The 24,180-nt window shown below is 40.5% G+C and overlaps 1 protein-coding gene across 10 annotated transcripts in view; it reads left to right on the forward strand.

Annotated features, from left to right (window-relative positions):
* Positions 1-24,180, forward strand: part of FLT4 (fms related receptor tyrosine kinase 4) — a 350,628-nt gene that overhangs the window by 195,233 nt on the left and 131,215 nt on the right. The window lies entirely within an intron of this gene.

Consider the following 24,180-nt stretch of genomic DNA (forward strand, 5'->3'; position numbering starts at 1 on the left):
ATGATCTGGGCCCAATAGAAAAGAATGTCAGCTCATATGGCCACCATCTGGGCTCCTTCTCCAAAGGCACATCAACATTAGTCAACAACAAGAAGGAGGTAATGCTGCACTGCTCTTCAATATGATATGGGGGAATAATGGGGGAGCAAGTAATAAGACTTTCATATCCAGAGATGGGATACAGTTCATAAGCATCGATCAAAGAGAACATATTGTTTAATAACACAATATTTTTCTGCATACCTGTGTTATGACAGCACCATTTAAATAGAACTTGATAATATTTTCATATGTCAAGTTATATGAACTCCAGTGAACCAGAGAATGAGTCAGTCGTTGTTTCGGACATAACCGGTCACTCTCCATTAAAGTGAATCTGGGTTAGGGAAGGTGCCGAGTGCTGTTATTTGGCATCTTACATGACTCTCAATCATGATCAGAAAACCCCTCTGTGCATATTGTACCCCTTTACTTATTCCTAATGGTAATGTTCTCCTAAATCTTATTAGAAAATCACAATGCAGATCTCAAATTTCCTCTACTTGGAAAAGTTGTTGCTCAGGTATATTTTTCCATACACAAGTCAAAGTGTCCGGCCAAGGGCTACATCTGTTTTTGCACATTAACTAGCTGAATGGCAATTCATAGTGACAACACTTGAGCTAATGTGGCACTAGAGAGAGACAATGATATGTATGACACCATCCTAAAGTTGTGGTTGCTGTGATACATTGATACATGTAGGTGCAATAAGACATATGGATGTACTTAGAATAATCTCCCAGCTGTGAGTCGACACAATATGGTTGATTTCTTTGTCTTTTGATAAATATTGTCTGTTTGGTTAGCTTACATATGTATCACTTGAAACATAATAAATATACACTCTGCTATTATTTATGTGACTGCTGACCCGTAGTACAACACGCACAGGAATTTCTTATGTTCCAGTAGTCTTTAAAGGGCACATAATCTGGCAACTATGTGACCTGACAACTTATCAGTACTCACTGGTGACCAGCATGCTTTGAAGGTCATATATTATGCTATATGTTATTTTAGTTGTTATTTTTTTTTATTAGTTGTTGGACAAGTCTCTTTTAGTTATGCCTGTTCTCATCAGGGATACAAGGGGCTGTTTTTACAGGAAACATGCTTATCAAAAAGACAGCTTGTTCTATGTAAGAGGGTACAGTCTCATTTTTGGAAAGACCCACTTAGGATATTTTTATGTGCCTTTATGGATGTCTGTCAGTCTGTAAAAGCAAAAAAAAATGGTGATGAATACTTGGTTCTTACCAACTTCTGTAGAGCTAGCCAGACATTATATAACTTTCTGTCTAAGATAACTACATGTTCGTATGAGTTATCAAGCAACCATTTTCAGGAATGGATCTATACATGGTGTTAGGTTGGTAGCCTCTAGTGTATTATTGTGGCCTAAAAGGTGTCTCTTGTAAGTGACCAGTGTCTCGTGGGATATAACTAGTAGCCAGGTAGCTTGAAAGGCAAGGTGCAGAAATGACCCAGGAGTACAGATGAGCGAATCTCCTGAGATCTGTGTTAGGTCCAATTCCCTGAATCTGACTGCCATAATTATATTGGTTTCATATCCTAATTTAGATTCAGAACTGCCCCGATTGCCCTGCTTTTGCCCATGCAAAATATGTACAGGAACAGGTACTGTGCAAAGGTAGGAGTACAGTGAATATCTGGGATGGGTGCAGAGAGCTTACCCCAGCAAAGGTATTGAGTGGAAGCTGCAATGCATACAGCATCCTTACTTACCTTTGGGCTGCTCAAAAAAAAATCACAAACATTTTAAATTTTTACCCAAACCTTTTTGTGAAGCTTGTGCAAATTCAATTTGCTCACCTTCAGGAGTCGAGACCCTGGACAATGAGGTCCATGAGAGGCTTGGGTCTCCATATGTCCCTAACCTTTGTTGTGCCTTTTGGCTTGGATAGTTGGTTAATAGGTAACTACTGGGAAAGGCTCTGAAAGATGGAATTAATTCCAATGAACAACTTTTTTTCCAAAGCTATTAGATTAATATGATAGCAAAAAAAAAACAACTCAAACATTCAAAAGTAAAAGCAAAAAAGTTCTACCATTTATTGCAATGACCCAAATTATATTGTCTTGCTCATTTACAAACATATACAGTAGTAAGTGCAATATGCTATGTATAGTCCTAGAACATTACCGCGCAGTACCGCTAGCTTATCAGATTGTCAAACAATATATGTATAAATATAACTAGGTCATGTTTCACATTCTTTCTTGGTAATGGTGACACATAAAGTCAGACCAGTGAGTGAAAATATAGTGGGCAATGGTAGTTGTAAGACAGCTAATTCCTGACCCATGAACTGTCCAGAACACATGTAGAAGTGTCCATACTATACCTAAACCATCTCCTTATGTTGCAATGGGGCCTTTGAGCCCATCCAAGAACCAAGGCTCAGTTGTGACTGCTCTTCACCCCCCAAATCTAGGCCCCTGGCTACATAAAGGGTCAGTAGTTGAAATCCAACATCCCCAATGCTTTTCTCTCCAACATCATCTGTCAGGGGAGAGTTGGAGGCCCCAGTCAGCTTGTTAATCCATCCAAAGTCAGTGAATTTGGCCAACTTTTTACTGTATGGGCACCTTTGGACGGTAGAATGAATTAAATGGGGTCAAGATATGAAGTGTACTCAAGTGTAGAATTACCTACTAGAAAATCAATGGGAAAGAATATTTCTCAAAATCTGCTGTTCCCACAAAACTGTAACACTGTTGCTCAGTTGACCCTTTTGTACCATTGACAATTGTCTCTTCTGTCTAGACTTTGGCTTGGCCAACACAAATAAAATTCCAATCTTTCCAAATATAGAAACCATGGAGAGGTGACATATGTTTAAATTTGCCTTTTTGAATAGCTCAATCTTTTTGTATGTAACCTTCTTTCTTCAGTTCAAGAGTATTTTAATTAAAAGCACTATTCCCAATGACATCACTCTTCATGGATAGGGTAGAATAACATTGCTTTCTGTCAGTGGGAAGTTGGGCTTTTCCCTTAGCAGTCGGCTTTAAAGAGTTTGAGGTCTACTGAGACATTCCTGCTTACATTGCATTGAGAAAAAAACTGCACATTGGCTTGAACCCTACAAGACATCCATTGCATTTTACAGTATACTGTGACACCATTATGCATAAGTAGAGCTTTGTAACAGTAACGTGACTCTTACTAATCTAACTTAAATATAAGATCCCTCTAAGGACCAAACAAAGCTAATTGTGTCAATGCATTGGAGAGCTCTCACTTACATGATTGATTGCTCTTTTGATATGAGGTGATATATATATATATATATATATATATATATATATATATATATACGTATTATAAAGTAATTGCATAAAAGCTGCAAAGGAAAGTCTTTATTTCCCCTGGCCACTTTGTTTTGTCTGTTGGGCTCCAGGTGTTCTATAAAATAATTTTCATTGCGTGAAATCATGAAGTGCATAAAGTCATGAATATAGGCACTTGATTAGAAAATAAAAGAGTTCTAAATGGCAAGTGTTTCCCTGGCTGTCTTTATTTACAATGATGTGTCTTAATGGCTTGTGACGGCTGTAGCCAATAGGTGCCTTCAGAAGCCACATGAAAAAGTACTTGCATCATTGCTCAGTCATATCAGTAAGTATGGCATGTAACTAGCAGGTCACCAATTGGCTGCAGCAGTCGCATGCCAATTCGGCACAACACTGGTAGCCTGTAGACCAGAACTCTGTGTATCACCAGATTGGGGATTGAAGAGATAAGTACTTTTTTTGTTTTTGTTATATTAGAACATTTACAGAAAAACCTGCCTTGAACTGTAGTTCATTAATGTTATTTGTCACCGATCCTTTTATTATTTTTAGAATTAGAAAAAGAATAGTAGCACAAGAAAAGAAAATATAAAACGTTAACAAAATAGACATCAAAATAAATGAAAATGTTATAGGAAAAAAAAAGCACAATCTGAAAATGTATAAATCATAAGGTTCAGGAACAATAGGGAAATGAAGAGAGATGATCAAGCATTCAGATAGAAGTTCAGATTTTATTTAAATGAATAAAAGGTAGAACATCCCACCAGTGCAGAGAGGTCTAGATATGTTTCGAGTTTAGCCACACTCTTTATCACATAGGTAATAAAAGAATCACAAAGAGTGTAGCTACACTCAAAATGTGTCCAGATCATGTTACCTACCTGTTCTACCTTTTAATTGTTTTACTAAATGCTGACTTTCTATCTGAATGCTGAATCATGTTTCTTCTTCGTTGCAAGTTTCACGTATTGAGCCGATTCGGATCCATTGGGAGGCATGCTGGGTGATTTTATATGTTCACAAACAATAGTATCTTGCAGTGACCAAATAATACCGCCAAACAATGTTCAAATGATAAAATCACCAATCAGTGCTCAAATAATAATCGGGTACTTGAGGTTCCAAATGGTGGACACTTGAAGGCACGTCCTATAATCTGTCCCTGAAGGTATGAATATGTGTAGATTATTCAGTTATAAAGCTGACCTCTTGAGTTTGATTTGTTTATTTATTATTTTCATATTTTTCACAGTTATCTAGGGTAACTGCACAACAGCTTTTGGGAGACCACCATACAAAGCCCCTTAAAGTACATCTACTTTTATTGTTTTATATAGATATATATATATATATATATATATATATATATATATATATATATTCTCATATATTTTTATTTTTTTATAGGATTTTCAAGGAAAACAATGATGTCCTATCTATCAGGATAGGCCATCAATGTCTGATCGCTGGGGGGTTTGCACCGGATACCCCTTCAATGAGCTGTTTGCCATAGCCATAGCACTGTCTTACTTTGTATGCTGGTGTCACAGCTCTAACAAACAGCTGATCAGCAGGGGAGCAGGGTGTCAGACCCCCACAGACCAGATATTGATGGCCTATCCTGAGGATAGGTCATCAATAAATTTTGCCTGAAAAATACAATAAGGTGATACCCTTATAAACACCAGTCTGCATCTTAAGTCAAAATTTGCAAGGGATCCCAAGCAACTGTGAAACACCTGAAGTTGGAGTATATCTTTAAAGAGTACCTGTCATTTGAAAAAACTTTTGACATGCCCTAGCCACATGTCAAAAGTTTTGATCAGCGGGGGTCTGAGTGTTCAGACCTCTGCCGAACAGGAAAACAAGCCGGGAGTAGTCTGCACTGCCACGTGCTCCTCTCTCTGCCTCTGTGTCATGTGATTCATACGTGGTCGTAGAATTTCATTGCAAGTTTTCTCGATCACATGAGCCGGGAGAAAATGCATCAAAGGTTTTTCCAAATGACAGGGCTCATTTAAGCTCCATTTATCCTACTGATCTCTACCTGTCAGTCTGCACTGTAGTTCTATATCCCACCTAGATAAAGATTTTGAGAGGACACAGAAAAAGATTTTACATGAGAAAAAAAATAATCAACGCTGTGTCGTTGGCTGCAGCCCATGGGGCCTTCCAATAACATTGTTATGTTCATCAATGAAGAGTTGGCTAAGATTTCCACTTCTACTCTGCTCCGCAACAAGAATATTCCAGACAGACATGAAGGCCAGACACTCAGTCAATGACTCGAGGCACTAGTTCCTCCTAAATGCTGAACTCTTCCTGACCCTCATTATAAAAAACACTGAAAAAAGACACAATTGCAAGGAAAATAAATAAACACAAAAACACATAAAGGAATTCATCCATAATACTTGAAGGGAAGGAGGTAAAGGAGACCTGACCTGTAACCAGGGAGGAAAATTTATTATGAAATTCTTTTGAATTCCCTCAGAAGGCCAGCACTGAAACAAGATGGATGAATTACAGACAGACAGGAGAATGATGGGAAGTGACAGGCGGAACATATGAAGAAAGTTAACAGTTCAGTCATTCTTAGTGTTCTGTGTGTGAACACGGTTGTCAATTAACCTTTAACTTCATAGTAGACATATATTTGTTTAAAGTTCAGGACCAATGTCACTATTACTATTATAGATTATAGAAAGTAACATGGGATCGTGCGGAGCCTAGAAACATGTGCATTAGCATGGTGTGGAATAACCAATTACATAGCACCACAGAGTCATTCATTCACAGCAGTTGTCTGCAAGCAGTGACTTTCCTGCTGGAAAACTACAACTCCCAGTATACTAGGGTATACAGACTTATCAAACCCATTACATTCATGAGAAGCTCTGGTTTGGAGCCACTAACATAACTAGCTAATTCCCAACATCAGATATAATTCTAGTGGTAAAGTATGACTGTAAGAAGTGTTGAATTTGCTATATTTTCCATAAAACCACCACCTGCACAATAGAGGCCTAGATGCATAGATTAATGCATATCCACTCTGAAAACAAGTCGACGGGCAGTAAAAAGCAATGACTGCAGGGAAAGCCACTCCTCCAATTTACCCTTACACGCTGTCAGTCTGTGACTATACAATGTCAGGCCACCCCCTCCTATCTACTCACACAGAACACTTATCAATGATGACCTATTATGATACAGACAAACAAGGCCATAGTATAAGCAATATCAAGGCCTCTCCCAGACATCACAGACATGGGGTGCAGTTAGTGGCTCCATTGTGAATCTGGATATACTATGGCCTTGTTTGTCTGCATTGTAATAGGTCATCATTGAGACGGGTTCTGTTTATGTACTTTTATTCTCTAGTCTGTCCCCTGAAGATCCCAGCACTCTCCGGGTAAAAGACACTGGGACTGTGAAGAGAAAGTCACCAGCGTGGAAAGTTAACTGTGGCAACACCCAAAACGCGTGACTGCGTTCATACTATGTGTCTCTGACTTTTATCTTCAATAACCAGGATTCCTGCAATTTAACTTTCCACGGTGGTGACTTTCTCTTTACTATTTTGACTGTGGTGTTACTCAACACCAACCATGCTGTGGATGAGACATCTCGAGGGTGAGGTGACTGCTGCTTTTCTCTTTCTATATGTTGGGACTGTGGTGTTTTTCCTTGATTTATCAGGACCGGTCTTATCCCTAGGTTCGGGATTGTGATACGATGCATGTGAACCTTGGAATGTAATGTATTCACTTTTTTGATATGGGGTACATCATTTTTGTTCTTCTTTTAATCAAAGGATGCTAACAATTTTGTCCACTTCTACACATCACAGTGGCTTGGGGATTAGCACTGTGGCTTATGCCTCAAAAAGAGCAATATCTGCATGGAGTTTAGGTTAAAAAAAAAACTTACCAAATGGTTCATTGGTTTTATCTGAAATGTGCTTATAGGTGGGGCGTCTGACCACTAGGACCCCCACCAATAAGAACGAGTGGTCCCTTTTGTGATTTGAGAAGCTGGTAAGCCATTCTATTTACTTGCTATAGACTGCCAAAGATAGTCATGCTGATAGAAGTCATATTGGTCAACTCCCAATGATCAGATACTTGTGGATAGATGATAATTTTTAATCTTGGAATAACCCCTTAAAATGCAGTCAACAAAATTTGACATTCTGACGACTCTGTACTGGTCATCAGTTGGAAAATTACATTAATTTCTTGAACCACAGTAACTACTCTATATTGTAGACCTTTCTTTTTATTGCTACAGTATTTTTTCTTCATTCCCTGTCGCACAATCCTCATTCAAAGTAGACCAGGCTTTGTCAGGCATTGTACACAATGCTGTGACCTCTTACTCCTGCACGCCTGCCTTGTTCAGCAATACTTTGGAGGTCTACCACTTCCTGCTCTTGAGCTCTAGGATGACTCGGCCATCTGTGCTGTCTGTTTCCTCAAAGAAACTAACAAGCTAAGGATTACTTCCCCTCTACTGCTAGAAGGCCAAAAGCCCTTTTCTAGGCACAGGAATGAATAGAAATGAGGGAAGCTGTGTCTGAATTGTCTTTTCCTTTGGAATGTCCATCAGCATTGGCCCAGTGCTTTTAGCATAAGGGTGTATGGACATGTCTGGCATTCTTGTGAGTTTTATATGACTCATCTTGATATATCATCTTCTTGTTTGCAAGCCATTGTTTAAGAGGAAACCTTGGTCAGGCTAGAGTGGAATTGAGTTTATGGTAAATCTTTGTATTACCGAGAATTAATGTGACTTCCCTACAGAAGAAAATACCCCCCTACTCATTTTCAGAAAATGATGAATGTGGATGCAAAGTATTCATATCTTAGGATGGAGACATAATAATTCTGCATACAATATCTAATGGACTGGGATGGGTGCCAGTATAATTTACAGTGTTGCTTTGCAGTTGATCCAGTGCAGTGGACTCCAAAGTTTGGCCTTCCAGGTGTTGCAAAATGACAACTCCCAGCAGGGAGTTGAACATTGTTCCTGACTATCTTTGGCAATCCCACAGATTTTGAATGGAGAGGCAACACGTGCTCGACGGACGCTCCATTAAAACAAGATACAAATGATATCCCGTGTTGACCTTTAAGCCATGTATCATAAAAGTAGTCTTCTTTTCTGGGTGCTTACAGGATCTTTTGCATTGTACCCTTAAAGAGTACCTGTCATGAAACCATATTTTCTAAACCAGCTCAGATTATATTCCCTAACTACTCCTGACACCCATCCTGCCCTTAAAAATGTTTAAAAAGCTTTAAAAGGCTCTGTATTACACCTTTCCCCTTGCTCACATTGTGTGAGCTCCTGGCAGGAGAAAGTGGGCGTTCCCCAGCAGGCGCAATATCACTGAAGCTGCAACACCAAGCCCGACACGCACTTCCTGAGATTAGTCTCCTGCCAGGCCTGGAGGATATCAAACTAACTGTTTCACTTGTGCAGGGAACAAAACAGAGCCACCTAGAGGCAGTTTATTCAATCACATTAAAAAACATAAAGGTTGAGAATTTAACAGCAAAAAAATAGCAAAGTGTCTTATGAATTCCATAAGAAACAATATATTAAAAGTTTAGTTTGCTGAAAGGTACTCTTTAATTGTATATATGGGCAGTCACACACAGCATGTCTACTTTTTAAGGTCCCAGTAGACCTCCACCATTCATAAATGTGAAGTAGCATTAAGTTACAAAAATATGTGTAAGCAAAGATTACTCATCTGCTCCTTCCATCTCCTCTGAAATGTTCTCCCCATTCTACAACTGTCTAAGCAGTTTAGATATATGTGTATATTGCCAGAGCTGAATAACATATCTTAGCAATCAACCAACACTTATATAAAATACAGATCCGGTGAAGCCACGATCGTAATCTTGAGTTTTACCACAGTAGGTGCCTGCAGGCAAAGCTTTCCTGCACTAATAGAGTTTATTGGCTTATAATACTGTGGGATCTGTCACTGGATTGAGCTGCGGAGACAGCTGCACAAAAATGTTTCATTCAGTCACAGTTTCTGAGAAGGTTCAGTTTACAACTTAATTTGAAACACATACCTCCTGCTTCTGTATTATTTAACTAAAACCTTAAAACCAGGAACTGTCTGACATTCAGGCCCCTACTACTAGACTGACAGGTAGGTCATGTGTATAGCGGTAATGGAGCATTTAAATCATTATGATCTCATGTTAATCCTGACATCATCTGTGGAAACAAATTATTATGTTACTTTATCTTTAGTCTTTGGGATTCCAAGATGGTTAACTAGTTCTAACAAGTCAGGATACTTGTTTTAAATCGTGGATATCACCTTACCAGGGATATAACTAGACGTTTGTTCGATTTCTCGAGTCTTGCATATGTAGCCATGGGTGGGCTGAGAGGATCCTGAGACTAGATAGATAATTGTATCCAATTACCTGGCCGAACTTCAAAAATTATCTTGGAGATAATGGTAAGATGTTAAGAGGTCCACCTGTGCTCCACCATGGGGCTTTAGCATGCTGAACAGTTCAAAATCTATAGTTAATAGCAGAAGCAAAGGCCCAAAAATATGGCCTTGTTCAAGAAAGGATAAACATATCTAAGAAGGAAGTACATATAAATTAAAAAAAGAGGTATGCATATGTATACATATCATATATTAGGCTGAAAAAGTATACATGCCTCTTCTTTCATTTATATGTACTTACTTTATATATATCTGTGTATACTTTCATGAACAATGCCATATTTTTAGACCTTTGCTTCTGCTGATTATTAATAGTTTTGGATGGTTCAGCACAGGCCTAGACTTGCACTGGTGCTATGTAGTTCAATCCAATCTTGACAACTTCTACATAAATGTTGATGGTTCATTCTCAGTTTCTACTAGAAAACTTACAGCACTTGTGTTATATCAAACTCTATTAGGTCCCAAGACAAAGTTTCAGTATGCATCCCCTGCCCCACTACAACCTTGGTCCCTGATAGATTTTGGTTGGACAATAATTCAATGAACTGCTTCCTGTTTCCCTAAAAGGAAATGCCCTTCATGCCCCTGGAACCTAAAGCATCTGCAGCTCAAACACAGCATCCTGTTGGTTGTGCACAGAGATTATATTTTCAGCTTTTGAAGTACTCCAAAGCGTCATAAGCAGTCTTTGACTTTACCCATCTTTCTACCTGGCCCTGGTCATGATTAATAGCGATCGCAACATCTGCATAGTTTTATTATTTTAGTGGCCAGATCGGCACCTCTGAGATCAAATCGGATGTCATGGTAGCCTGAGGCCTTCTCTAGGCCTCCATGCCTGCCATGATAGATCTGCTAGTGCAGCCTGCCAGGCACGCTTTACTAGCAAAGTGCTGATTGAATAGATCAATGTAATACATAAGCCCTTATACAATGAAAAAATTTAAGTGTTATGGTTTTGGAGTCTCAAATTTACTTATCTGGGAAATTAGTATTGACTGTATGAAGAAAATATTCAATAACTAATCTTTTATACAACAAAAATAGAGAAACATAGCCACACATCCACCATTTGTATTTTGATCTACATGCTTCTCAGTATAATTTCAAAAACTAACAGGTTGCTAGTATACATTTTGATCAAAAAGTACAATCACTCGCCACATCAAGGCCAGCACTCCACTCCACACATTTGGCCCAGGCATTGTTAATTAACATGAGACGGCATAAGGGTTTCCTCCTTACATTCTCCCAGCCCTTTGGCAGGGAGCACATGGTAGGTTTCACACTGGTGTGGTTTCTGTGGCGGCCATTGTTTCTGTGATGCTTTGTCTGTGGGGTGATGCGGCCCAGAGCCGGGGGCTTGGTCGGGCAGCAGTGGGGCTGTCTGGCCATTGGGTCGTTCCCTCTGTGGGCATGGTGTCTCGGAGGCAGTGGTCGCCGCCCGGCGCTACGCCGGTGTCAGGTTAGGGACCCACTCTAACTAGGTGGCTTTGACATCGCGATCGGGGTTGTACTTTTTGATCAAAATGTATACTAATAACCTGTTAGTTTTTTAAATTATGCTGAGAAGCAAGTAGATCAAAATACAAATGGTGGATGTGCAGCTATGTTTCTCTATTTTTGTTGTTCTTTAATAACTAATCTTTATTGCTCCTTACCCATGTATCTTGGACTCAATACTCAGTACTTCCCTTGAATACAGGTCACCATGCCTTTTAGGGTTCCTCTGATATCAGGCCAAGGATGTGACTGCCTCTCTACCTTAAAGGAAAACTGTCAGATATTTTCTCCCGCACTATCCACAGTACTGGTGGATAGTGCGGGAGATGCTGATTAAAACGAGCCCTACCTTGCCTGGATCGGCCCTACCGTGGGATGAATATTCATAACCGGCGCTGACGTCAGTGCAGAAGCTCCGCCCGTGCCAGTTACAGCAAGATATACACATAGAATAAAACCACAATTGCGGGCAAATGGCCGGGCGGATTCGGGTAAGGTAGGGCTCGTTTTAATCTGTGTATAGTGCGGGAGAAAATATCTGAGAGTTTTCCTTTAAATAATGCTGTCACTACCATTATATGTCTGAGATGATTTCCTTTGCTTACATATAACCATAGACACTTTGGATTTGAAATTTCTACCTCCTGCAACAATCCTATGAGTTTATTGGAAAAATATGTCTTTGAATGTATTCTACAGTTGACAAGTTTATAGCCCCAGTGACATATTTTAATATATGTCCTAGCAAGAAATGATATAAATCCCTGTCTATAGGAAGTGTGAATCAGCAGGACCTTCGATGCATTAACATTGGCTTTGCTGAGGGAAAGTTTTGGCTCAACTCTATGGAAGGGAAGTAAAGCAGCTTCAGGGAGGTGGACAAAGGGGAGCATCCTTTGCTATTGCATCCAGGGGAGCTGGCAGATGGTGCTGACAGTGAGGTCCTGAGAGGAGATCTGCACCGCGGCCCTAGTGACCCTATAATTGAGGCTTGTATATGTGAAAATGTATCTGCCACTGGCATGCGATGCCTCACTTCTTTATGCAGTGAGGATGCTGGTGGAGGGGGAAGCTGTGTAGAGGTAGAGGAAGGAAGGAAGGACACGGAAAGCTAAACACAAAATGTCCGACTGGCAATAGCAATAAAGGCAGGAGACCTTGCTATAAGAGGAGGACAGTGTGCAGGGAGGGGACGGAAGAATAGTGAAAATCTACAAAATTAAAAAAACAGGAAACGCATGAAGGGAGGACACTAAGGGTATCTGTCAGTTCCTTTACAGAGAAAGTGGAAACCAAAGTGGTCGCTGAGGCAGTGAATAAGATAACTGTACTAAGATACTACTGTGCGCTATGAACTACTTAGTAGTATTTAGGTATCTTAGTAAAGCTACGGCCTCGGAGCTACTAAAGAATATATTAAGTAATTCTCTATTATATTACCAATGATGTCCTAATGTAATCTAAGGCACTATAGGCAGTGCTCTGAGCAATTTATTGTAGCTTTTAACTTTGCTTGCATTTACTCATCGCGCTATGGATAATACAATATTGAGTGAACTTAGGCTAGCAAAAAATACGTTTGTATTTGCAAATATTATTTGTTTTCTACTGTTTATAAAAAGAAGAAATATTTGCTATGAATTATCTGTGTCGTTCCAAATTTTGTGGTCCAAAAGACTTTTTGTGAAACATAAAAAACGATTAGTAGGAGGTAGAAACTTCTCATTCAAACCACCTCCTTGAGCATTCTAGTCTTATACTACTTGCGCGAGCATGTCCTAAGCTGCGCTTATGTGTATGCCTGCAGCCACTAGAGGTCTGGAGTCTCTACTCCCTTCGGTCACACATGTGCAGGATTATGAAATTCATGCTGCCCACATGCGTCCTGAATGAATAGATGGACCAGGCCTCTACTGGCTGCAGGCATGAAGCTACATGCAACCATGAAGGTGGAAGAGAATGCAGATGACTACCGAGAAGCTGGGTACTTTCGATCCTTGGGTACTTATTGAGCACAGTGCAAGTTATTTATTAATTTATTATTTTATATTACTATACACAAATTACATTTGTTCTTGTTAACCCGACATCTTTGACTTTTGGCTTATCTTCTCGACTTCTCTCTGATATTAGCGATTTTGTACCTTGACATAGTTACATAGTTAGTATGGCTGAAAAAAGACATACATCCATCAAGTCCAACCAGGGAATTGAAGGGAAGGGTGTAAGGGGATAAGGGGAAGGGATGTAATATAAGGGGAAGGGATGTAAGGGACATCTCCTAGCTTTTGACGCAGATCATGGACATTGACTCATTGTGTGAGGGTGTTAGTTTTGTTTTGTTTGTCTGTCTGTTCCCTACTGTTCCTTGATCTGAGTCTGTATTATTGTATTTTATTATTTTGACATTTTATGTCCCTCACTTGTCTAGGGAGGGACTGTCACTGTGGTTACGGACCTATCCTTTAGGGCAGGTACGTAAGCAGACAGGGACAAGGGAGTGGGTGAGAATAGTGTGCACTCCTTCCCTGCCCATACATGACATTTTCACAGGCCCCATATCTGCATTTGTTAAGATGGAAGCAATGACGGCTTTAGTAGAACAAATGCAGGGATTAACACATTTAGTACAGTCCCTTGCTGAAAGAGTTCAGGCTCAGGAAACAGCTAATGCTCAGCCAGTGGTCAGTCCTCCAGCTGTTTCGAGTGAACCAAAGATTAATCTTCCTGACCGCTTTTCTGGTGACCAAAAGAGATTTGTTGTGTTCAGGGAGAGTTGTAACCTGTATTTTCGCCTAAGACCACAGTCTACACAGAGGTTCAGAGAGTAGGACTTGTAATGTCATTGTTGCAAGGGGATCCCCAGGAGTGGGCATTCTCTTTACCTTCCGCAGCTCCTGAATTAAGTTCTGTGGATGCTTTATTTTCTGCTTTGGGCTTTCTTTATAATGAACCTGACCAAGCAGCTTTTGCAGAGTCTCAGCTGGTTAATCTGAAACAGGGACAAAGAACGGTTGAGGAGTACTGTGCTGATTTTCGGAAATAGTGTACTGCGTCTGGTTGGAATGCCAAGCCCTTAGCCAGCCCTTAGGTGTCAGTTCAGACTAGGATTATCTGACGCTATTAAAGATGTCCTGGGGAGTTATCAGTCACCTGACTCCTTAGAACAGGCCATGACTTTAGCAGTACGACTTGACAGACGTTTAAGAGAGAGAAGTCGCTAGTGGCCCGTTACTTCTGTCTCTCATTCTCTTTCCTCCATGTTTTTCTCTTTTCCTACCTCTCATGTCTCTTCTGAGGAATCCATGCAGATAGGGAGATTATCCTCCCAGCAGAGAAGATCCATTCAGAGGAAAAACAACTTGTGTTTCTTTTGTGGAGAGAAGGGACATTGGATCCAGAATTGCACCAAATGCCAGCAGCCGGGAAATGCCAGCGCCTAAGTGACAATTGGGGAGGTCATTTGGGTGCACATGTATCTCCGAAATCATCTTCTAAACTTTTGTTGCCAGTGCAAATATTTTTTCATGAAAAAAAAGTATTTGATAAAGCGTTTGTTGATTCTGGTTCTTCTGCTAATTTTGTTGATCAGAATTTTATTAAGTCTCTGAATTTACCGTTGAAATTGTTGGAAAATCCCATCCCCTGTGCTGGAGTGGATTATACACCCTTGTCAGGGGATTGTGTCAGTTCTTCCGCTCCAGAGGTGGGATTACTGGTGGTTTCACTGCATTTTGAAAAAATCTAATTTGTCGGGAAATGTGATTTTGGGATTACCATGGTTAAGAAAACATAATCCTGTCTTTGATTGGTCCTCTGGGGAACACATCAAGTGGGGGTCTGAATGTTTAAATAAATGCATTCTTACATGCGTTGCAACTCTCTGTGTGGCCCAACGTAATCTACCCAAATTTATTTCAGATTTTTGTGATGTTTTATCTGAGGAGGCCTCCTCTGCTTTCCCCCCACACCGAGCTTATGACTGTGCTATTGAAATTGTACCTAATGCCAAATGTCCTAAGGGGCGAATTTATAATTTGTCTGGTCCTGAAAGAGAAGCTATGAAGGATTATATTCAGTCAAGTTTGCAAAAGGGTCATATTCCTCCATCTGTTTCTCCTATGGGAGCAGGGTTCTTCTTTGTGGCAAAGAAGGATGGACGGCTAAGGCATTGTATTGATTAACAGGGTCTGAACAAGTTACAGTAAAAAATCTATATCCATTGCCTCTAATTTCAGACTCGTTTAATAAAATACTGGGGGCATGTTGGTTCTCCAAACTGGACCTTCGAGGGGCTTATAACTTGATCAAAATAAAAGAGGATGATGAATGGAAAACTGCTTTTAATACCCCTGAGGGTCATTTTAAGTATCTGGTAATGCCTTTTGGTCTCAGTAATGCACCAGCAGTTTTTCAGAATTTGGCAATGATATTTTTTGTGAATTTTTGGGTAAATTCTTAGTAGTTTATCTAGATGATATTCTGATTTTCTCTCAAGATTGGTCATCTCATGTTGACCATGTACATTTTGTTCTTCAGGTACTGCATCCAGACAAATTGTTTGTTAAACAGGAGAAGAGTGTCTTTGGTGTCAAAGAGGTACAATTTTTGGGGTACATCTTAACATCCTTAGAAGGTTAAGGCTGTTTCTGACTGGGTGCATCCTACTTCTTTAAAGGCACTGCAAAGATTTTTGGGCTTTGTGAACTACTACAGAAAATGTATAAAAAATGTTTCTATTGTCGCAAAACCATTGACAGATTTGACTCGTAAAGGGGCAGATCTGGTTAGCTGGTCTCTGGAGGCTGAGGCAGCTTTTCAACATCTTAAGGAATGCTTCATCTCTGCTCTGATTTTAGTTCAACCAGATTAGACCAAACCGTTTATTGTTGAAGTTGATAATTCTGAAGTTGGTGTTGGAGCAGTTTTGTCACAGGGAACTGCTTCTTTGACCAGAAGTTACATCCTTGTGCCTTTTTCTCTCGTAAATTTTCTGCAGCTGAACAAAACTATGACGTAGGAAATCGAGAACTTTTTGCAATCAAGTGGGCTTTTTAGGAATAGAGACATAAAAATTTTACCTTCCTTGAATCTGACAAAGTCTCAATCCTCGTGCAGCCCGGTGGGCCTTGTTCTTTACTCGGTTAGATTTTATTACTTACCGACCGGGTACTAAGAATGTCAAGGCTGATGTCTTATCTCGGAGTTTCAGTGCTTCTCAGCCTTTAGATTCTAATCCAGAGACTATTCTTCCAGAAGGTGTGGTTATTTCTGCAGTGTCTGCTGATTTAACTTCTGAGATATTGAATAATCAAGGTTTGGTCCCTCCAGAAACTCCTAGAGGCAAGATCTTTGTACCTAGTCAATTTTGCCTCTGTATTATTGAGGAGTCTCATTGTTCCCCCTTTAGCAGGTCATTCTGGCATTCAGGGGACAAGGAAATTGCTTTAAAGGGGTACTCCGCCCCTAGACATCTTATCCTTTGGATAGGGGATAAGATGTCAGATCGCAGGGGTCCCACTGCTGGGGACCCCCGGGATCTCGGCTGCAGCACCCACCTCAACGGCTTCCGGCAACGCTGGAGGCTTCGGATCCCGACCACACGAGCAGAAGGGCGGGATGCACGACTCCGCCCCCGTGTGATGTCACGCTCTGCCCCTCAATGCAAGTCTATGGGAGGGGATAAGATGTCTAGGGGTGGAGTACCCCTTTAAAGGAGGTTCTGGTGGCCAACTCTCAACAGAGGCTTTTGTTGATTCTTGTGAAATTTGTGCTTGAGCATAAACTCCTCGGACACATCCTGCAGGAGAGTTGTGTCCATTGTCCATTCCTAAAAGACCCTGGACTCATATTTCTATGGATTTTATGACCGATCTACCTCCATCTGAGGGAAAAACTGTTCTATGGTGATGGTGGACAGGTTCAGTAAACAGTGTCATTTCATTCCTTTGAAAAATCTCCCTTCGGCCAAAATTCGTGCTGATTTATTTTAAGACATGTTGTTAGGTACCATGGGGTTACAGAAAATATTGTATCTGATCGAGGGGTACAGTTTGTTTAAAAATTTTGGCAAGATTTTTTTAAACAGTTGAGTGTTGAGTCTTTTTCATCCGCTTTTCATCCCCAATTTAATGGTCAAACTGAAAGAATGAATCAAAATGTTGAACAGTACCTTAGATGTTATATAGCAGATAGACAGGATGAATGGGTATCTTTTCTGTCTCTTGCTAAATTTGCCTTGAATAATCAAGAAAATTCTTCTACTGGTATGTTACCGTTTTTTTTGTGTTTATGTATTTAATCTGCGGTTTTCTTCCTGTACCAATACTTATAATGATAACCCTGAAGTCGAGACTACCATGAGTAAACTGTGCACAGTTTGGGCCCAGGTTCAGAAGAACCTGAGAAATGCCCAACAACTACCAAAAAGATCTGCCAACAAGAGACATACTTGTGGCATAAAATTCAAAGTTGGTGATAAAGTGTGGCTATCTACAAAAAATCTTCGTCTTAAGGTTCCATCTAAAAAGTTGGCTTCTAGGTTCATTGGACCTTATGAGGTAATTGAAGTTATTAATCCTGTCTGTTACAGATTAAAATTACTTTTACACATTTAAGGTTCATAATGTGTTCCACTGTTCTTCGTAAAAACGGTATGTTCCTACTTCAGTCCCGGTGCAACATCCTCCAGTGAGATCGACGGAGAACTGGAGTATGAGGTCTTCAAAATTAAAAGGTTCTAACAGGTTCCTTGTTTGTTTTTGTTGCCGGGTTACACTTTTGATTAGAGCACCTGTGGGGTTGCCTATTTATCCTGGCAGTGTATTCTCATTCAGAGCCTGTGAAAGAGTCCCAACTCCAGTAGCTATCGATTTATCCCTGTTTATTCTTGTTATCCCGGCATCTATGAATTTTGGCTTATCTTCTCAACTTCTCTCTGATATTAGCGATTTTGTACCTTGACATCTCCTGGCTTTTGACGCGGATCGTGGACATTTACTCATTGTGTGAGTGTGTTCGCTTTGTTTTGGTAGTCTGTCTTTTCCCTACTGTTCCTTGACCTGAGTCTGTATTATTGTATTTTATTATTTTGAAATTTTATGTCCCTCACCTGTCTAGGGATGGACTCTCACCGTGGTTACGGACCTTTGTTTAGGGCAGGTACGTAAGTAGGCAGGGGCAGGGGAGTGGGCAAGAATAGTGTGCACTCCTTCCCTGCCCATACGTGCCAGTAACAACTAAAGTTACTGTGTAACAGTGCCACATAACATTGGTTACAAGACTATACCAAAAACAGTAGTAGCTAAGTAATCTTCAGCCATGCCGAAGTTTTCTCATTAATAGCACTATCCAACAATTTTTGTACAAAAGATATATTTATATTCTCCTAGTTCTACAGTATTTGTACAGATCACAGTTCCCTTACTCTCTCAGTGCTGATCTCTATTAGCAAAGCTTATTGCCAGAGAGTTTTATTAGTCTGGCAGGCATCATCAATGACTGATCAGGGAGGTTTACAGCAGAAGACTCCACCCTCCAGACAATTCTGGACGGTGGGCAAATATGGTTTAACCCCTTAACGACAATTGACGTAAATGTACGTCATGGTGCCATGGTACTTAACACACCATGGCGTAGCGGTGCTTGCGTCATGCGCGGCAGGTCCCGGCTGCTATAAGCAGACAGGGACCCGTCGGTAATGGCAGACATCTGTGATTGCGCGGATGTCTGCCATTAACCCCTCAGATGCCGTGATCAATACAGATAACGGCATCTGCGGCAGTGCGGTACTTTGAATGGATGATCAGATCGCCCGCAGTGCTGCCGCGGGGATCCAATCATCCAGCATAGCAGCCAGAGGTCCCCTCACCTGTCTCCGGCTGTCTCCTGGGGTCTTCTGCTCTGGTCTGAGATCGAGCAGACCAGAGCAGAAGATCACCGACAACACTGATCAGTGCTATGCTCTATGCATAGCACTGAACAGTAATAGCAATCAAATGATTGCTATAAATAGTCCCCTATGGGAATTATTAAAGTGTTAAAAAAAAAAAGTAAAAACATTTAAAATAAAAAAGTTAAAAAATGTGAAAAATCTCCAAAACCTCCCCAATAAAAAAGTAAAACATCCGTTGTTCCCATTTTACCCCCCAAAAAAGCGTAAAAAAAATTATTAGTCCACATATTTGGTATCGCCGCGTGTGTAAAAGTCTGAAAAAAATGTTTAAAGTAAAAAATTGCTGCTTTTTTGTCACATTTTATTCCAAACATTTTTATAAAAAGTAAAACCTAAGTGGTACTGATAAAAACTACCGATCATGGCACAAAAAATTAGCCCTCATACTGCCCCATATATATGGAAAAATGAGAAAGTTATAGGTGATCCAAATAGGGCAATTTCAAACATACTAATTTTATTAAAATGGTTTGAGATTTTTTTTTAAGTGGTACAATTATAGAAAAGCATATAACATGGGTATCATTTTAATTGTATCGACCCAGAGAATAAAGAAAACATGTCATTTTTACTGGAAAGTGTACAGCGTGAAAACAAAACCTTCCAAAATTTGCTAAATTGCGGTTTTCTTTTAAATTTCCCCACATAAATAATATTTGTTTGGTTGCGCCGTACATTTTATGGTAAAATAAGTGATGTAATTACAACGTAAAATTGGTGACGCAAAAAACAAGCCCTCATATGGTTCTATGGATGGAAATATAATTATTTTTAGACGGCGAGGAGGAAATAATGAAAATGCAAAAATAAAATTGGTCTTTTCCTTAAGGCCAAAATGGGCCTGGTCCTTAAGGGGTTAAACACATACAATAGAGGTTGGAAATGTGGTGGTCCATCCTGTGAACACAGACATTTACAAGTATCATTTGGTTTAGTGCCTAGGTTTGAAAGTAGTGTATTTAAACAGCTTATGGAAACTTTAGGAGTAGTTTTATGAGAGTTTGTGAGAGATTATATTGGGAAGAAAAACTACGTTCACAGACACAGCTGTAAATAACTTCCCATCTAACACTCTAGTGACAAATATGATCATATGCTTTTTAATCTTTTTTCTTTATTTTTTACAATATCCAGTATGTGGCTCTATAAATCACTGTATCAGCTGCAGCTCGAGCCGAATGCTATGTGACTCCAATTGACAGCTTTGTCCCTATATGGTTTTTAGACTGACAGTTGTCAAGCAGAGGTAGGTGGGTTGAGAGGCAGCTTACAAATATTTAAGGGTTACTATCACATGCCCATACATGTCAAAAGTTTTGATTGCAAGGGGTCCCCCTCCTGAGACCTGCTGCGATTGAGGTTATAAGTCAAGGAAGTTTGTGGCAGTGCGTGCCTCACTGTAAATCAAATCCAACCTTTTTACTATATAAGTGTATTTAGCAAAAAGGTCAGATCTGGTGGAAGGCCAAGGAGTTGAGTGCCATGCTGCGCACATGCCCAGCTTTTAATTAGCAATTGCAGTGGTGCTCAGGAATGAGACCTGGTGCGATCGAAAGTTTTGACATGTCTGGGCATTGTGTCTAAAGTTGGAATGGTAGTACCGAACGTGTACACACCATTGAGGGAACGTCTGTTCTCGGCTCCCACTGTAGCTAAGAACAGTGATTTTAAGAAAATAACTCCTAGAAATAATTAAGTGACAAAATGGTCGACTCAGGGACTGTATCACCACTTTATGCCTTCCTCAGGGTAGCGTACACCTGAGGACAAATTCCCTTTTAACAAAGATTCATGAAGGTTTTCTCTTTACACATTTTATATGATATTGACAAGAAAAAAAAACTGTTAGGGATCATTAACATTATAGAAACATGGAGAAACATGCACAACAAGTGCTGATGGATTTAGTCTGCGCTAGGACCACTCAGACATGCGTTAATGCATATGTTTCAATGGAATTATCATAGTGTGAATACACCCTTAAAGGTGCCAATACATAATGTATTATGCAGGGAATGATCCAGACATTCTCCTCTAGAAACAGTTTTCTAAAGCTGGTTATACACATAAAATAGGTGTTGGTCTAAAATTCATTTGGCTACCAGTTATCTTTTCCTATGCACCATAGTTAGCTTGGCTGAGTGTTCTCGGTAAGGAGAGGGGAGTAAGCCTCTGCCAGACTCCTCAGCTGTTGGCTTGTCTCCCTAAAAACAAATGATTGGGCGTTTGAAATCCAACATGCCCAGTCCTTTTCTACCAAAGCATCTATTTTACAGGGGAAGTCAGTGGTTACCATACAAATTATTTTCAAAATAATTCAGATTTTCCAATACAATTTTAACAAAATCTTAAGGCAAAAGGTATGAAAGACAATTGAGGGCATAGGCAAAAAAAAAAATGCAGTCACAGATAGCTAGAAAATATAGCTAACAATCACCTGTTATCAGCCACACCGAGTAGGTAGGCTGTTCCATTTCAGACAATCCTGTCAGAAGGGACATAGAAAATAGGAGACCATCATAGAAATTAGATTTTTGGCCAGTTCCTCCATAATCGACACGTTTGGGTGACACTTATCTAATATGTATGGTTGCATGCACTGCATTTTTCTACAATTTTATTTAGTGTTTTCACTGCCTATATTTTAGGGCACAAAAGTATTTTAGGGCTTTACGTTGGGCTGTTTGGGGTCTGTGCCGTTTTTCTAAATTGTGCTCTGGGTATCATGCCTTTAAATAGAATTTAAAAAGCTCCAAAAAATAGATACTAAATGTTGCAAAAGAAAAAAAAAACATAGAATGAAAAACTCTTGGATCTCATGGTGTTTTTTTTTTTTTTTTGCAAGCATTTAAATACTGAAAAGAGTGTATAAAGGAGTCATGAGGGTTTCCTCTCAATGAAAGTACCTATTAGGGGTGTGAATCGCCAAGAATTTGGCGATTCGATTCGAATCGCGATACCAGTGTGGCGATTCGATATATCGCGATATATCGCGATACCGTCTAGGTGACGATACATCGCGATATATCGCCCACCTGGGAGCATTCATAGATCCCAATAGACGCCGCTGTCAGCTTTGACAGCGGCGATCTAGTACTCCGGTGCTGCAAAATAAAATAAAACGCACTTTATCTTACCTGCCAACGAGCCCGCGGAGCTCCGGTACAGGTGTTGGGTCCCCGGGCTGTATTCTTCTTACTTCCTGTTAGTCCGGCACGTCACATGGAGCTTCAGCCTATCACTGGCCGCAGCGATGTCCCGCCTCCGCTGGTGATAGGCTGAAGCTCCATGTGACGTGCCGGACTAACAGGAAGTAAGAAGAATACAGCCCGGGGACCCAACACCTGTACCGGAGCTCCGCGGGCTCGTTGGCAGGTAAGAAAAGTGCGTTTTATTAAAAATTCCACATCCCTAAAAGAATCGATTCAAAAATATTTTGAATCGATTCTGTATCGGCAAATGAAAAATCGCGATTATCGCGAGAATCGATTTTTTCTTACATCCCTAGTACCTATGGGTCCATGCAGTTAGTGATGTGATATACTCTACTGACACATCTCAAGGAAGGGTAACAGAAGAATGGTACAATGCAAACGCCCACAAAAGATTTGATAGAATTGTTAGTTTACAGGGATTGTAAGTATTTACTAAAACAGGCAAGTCAGAAGAGCTGACAGATCCTCTGTAAATGATATGTTGGCATGCTGTTCACGATTTAAAGGGGTACTCCAGTGAACAACTATTTGTCAGGAACTGTCCAGAGCAGGAGAGGTTTGCTATGTGGATTTGCTTGTACTCTGGACAGTTCCTGGCATGGAGAGAGGTGTTAGCAGAGAGCACTGTGGTCAGACAGAAAAGAAATTAAAAAAAAAAAAGAACGTCCTCTGTAGTATACAGCAGCTGATAGGTACTGGAAGGATTAAGATTTTTAAATAGAAGTAATTTACAAATCTCTGAGCGCCCCTTACCGTCTTCGTCTATGCCGTGGTGATCCCGGACCTTGGGCCTGCAGCTGTTTACCCGCGGTGAGTGCACGCTACCTCTTTTTCATTGTATTATTGGATACTCTATCTAGTGTGTGCACCCCGCAGGGGCTGCCTTGTAATGTATCGGGTCCGGAGGCTGCCAGTGTACACCAGCGGTATCGTATATCTGCATGTTTAGCTGCACGGTGTGCTCTCTCCTCCTTCAGTGGTTTTAGGCTAATTTACAAATCTGTTTAACGTTCTGGCACCAGTTTATTTAAAAAATGTTTTTTCCACTGGAGTACCCCTTTAACCCCTTAAGGACCAAGGACGTACCGGTACATCCTTGGTCCTGCTCCCGTGATATAACGCGGGGTTACACGCTAACCCCGCATCATATCACGGCGGGCCCGACATCATAGTGAAGCCGGGACCCGCCGCTAATAGCGCGCAGCGCCGTTCGCGGCGCCGCGCGCTATTAACCCTTTAGCCGCACGCTCAGAGCTGAGCCACGTGGCTAAAAGTGAAAGTAAAAACTGCCGGTTAGCTCAGTGGGCTGTACGGGATAGCTGCAGCATCCCGAACAGCTTACAGGACAGCGGGAGGGTCCCTACCTGCCTCCTCGCTGTCCGATCGCCGAATGACTGCTCAGTGCCTGAGATCCAGGCATGAGCAGTCAAGCGGCAGAATCATCGATCACTGGTTTCCTATGAGAAACCAGTGATCAATAATAAAGATCAGTGTGTGCAGTGTTATAGGTCCCTATGGGACCTATAACACTGCAGAAATAAAGTGAAAAAAAAAGTGAATAAAGATCATTTAACCCCTCCCCTATTAAAAGTTTGAATCACCCCCCTTTTCCCATAAAAAAAAAAACACAGTGTAAATAAAAATAAACA

The sequence above is a fragment of the Hyla sarda genome, chromosome 4 (genome assembly GCF_029499605.1).
Source record: "Hyla sarda isolate aHylSar1 chromosome 4, aHylSar1.hap1, whole genome shotgun sequence".
In the NCBI taxonomy this organism is placed as follows: Eukaryota; Metazoa; Chordata; class Amphibia; order Anura; family Hylidae; genus Hyla; species Hyla sarda.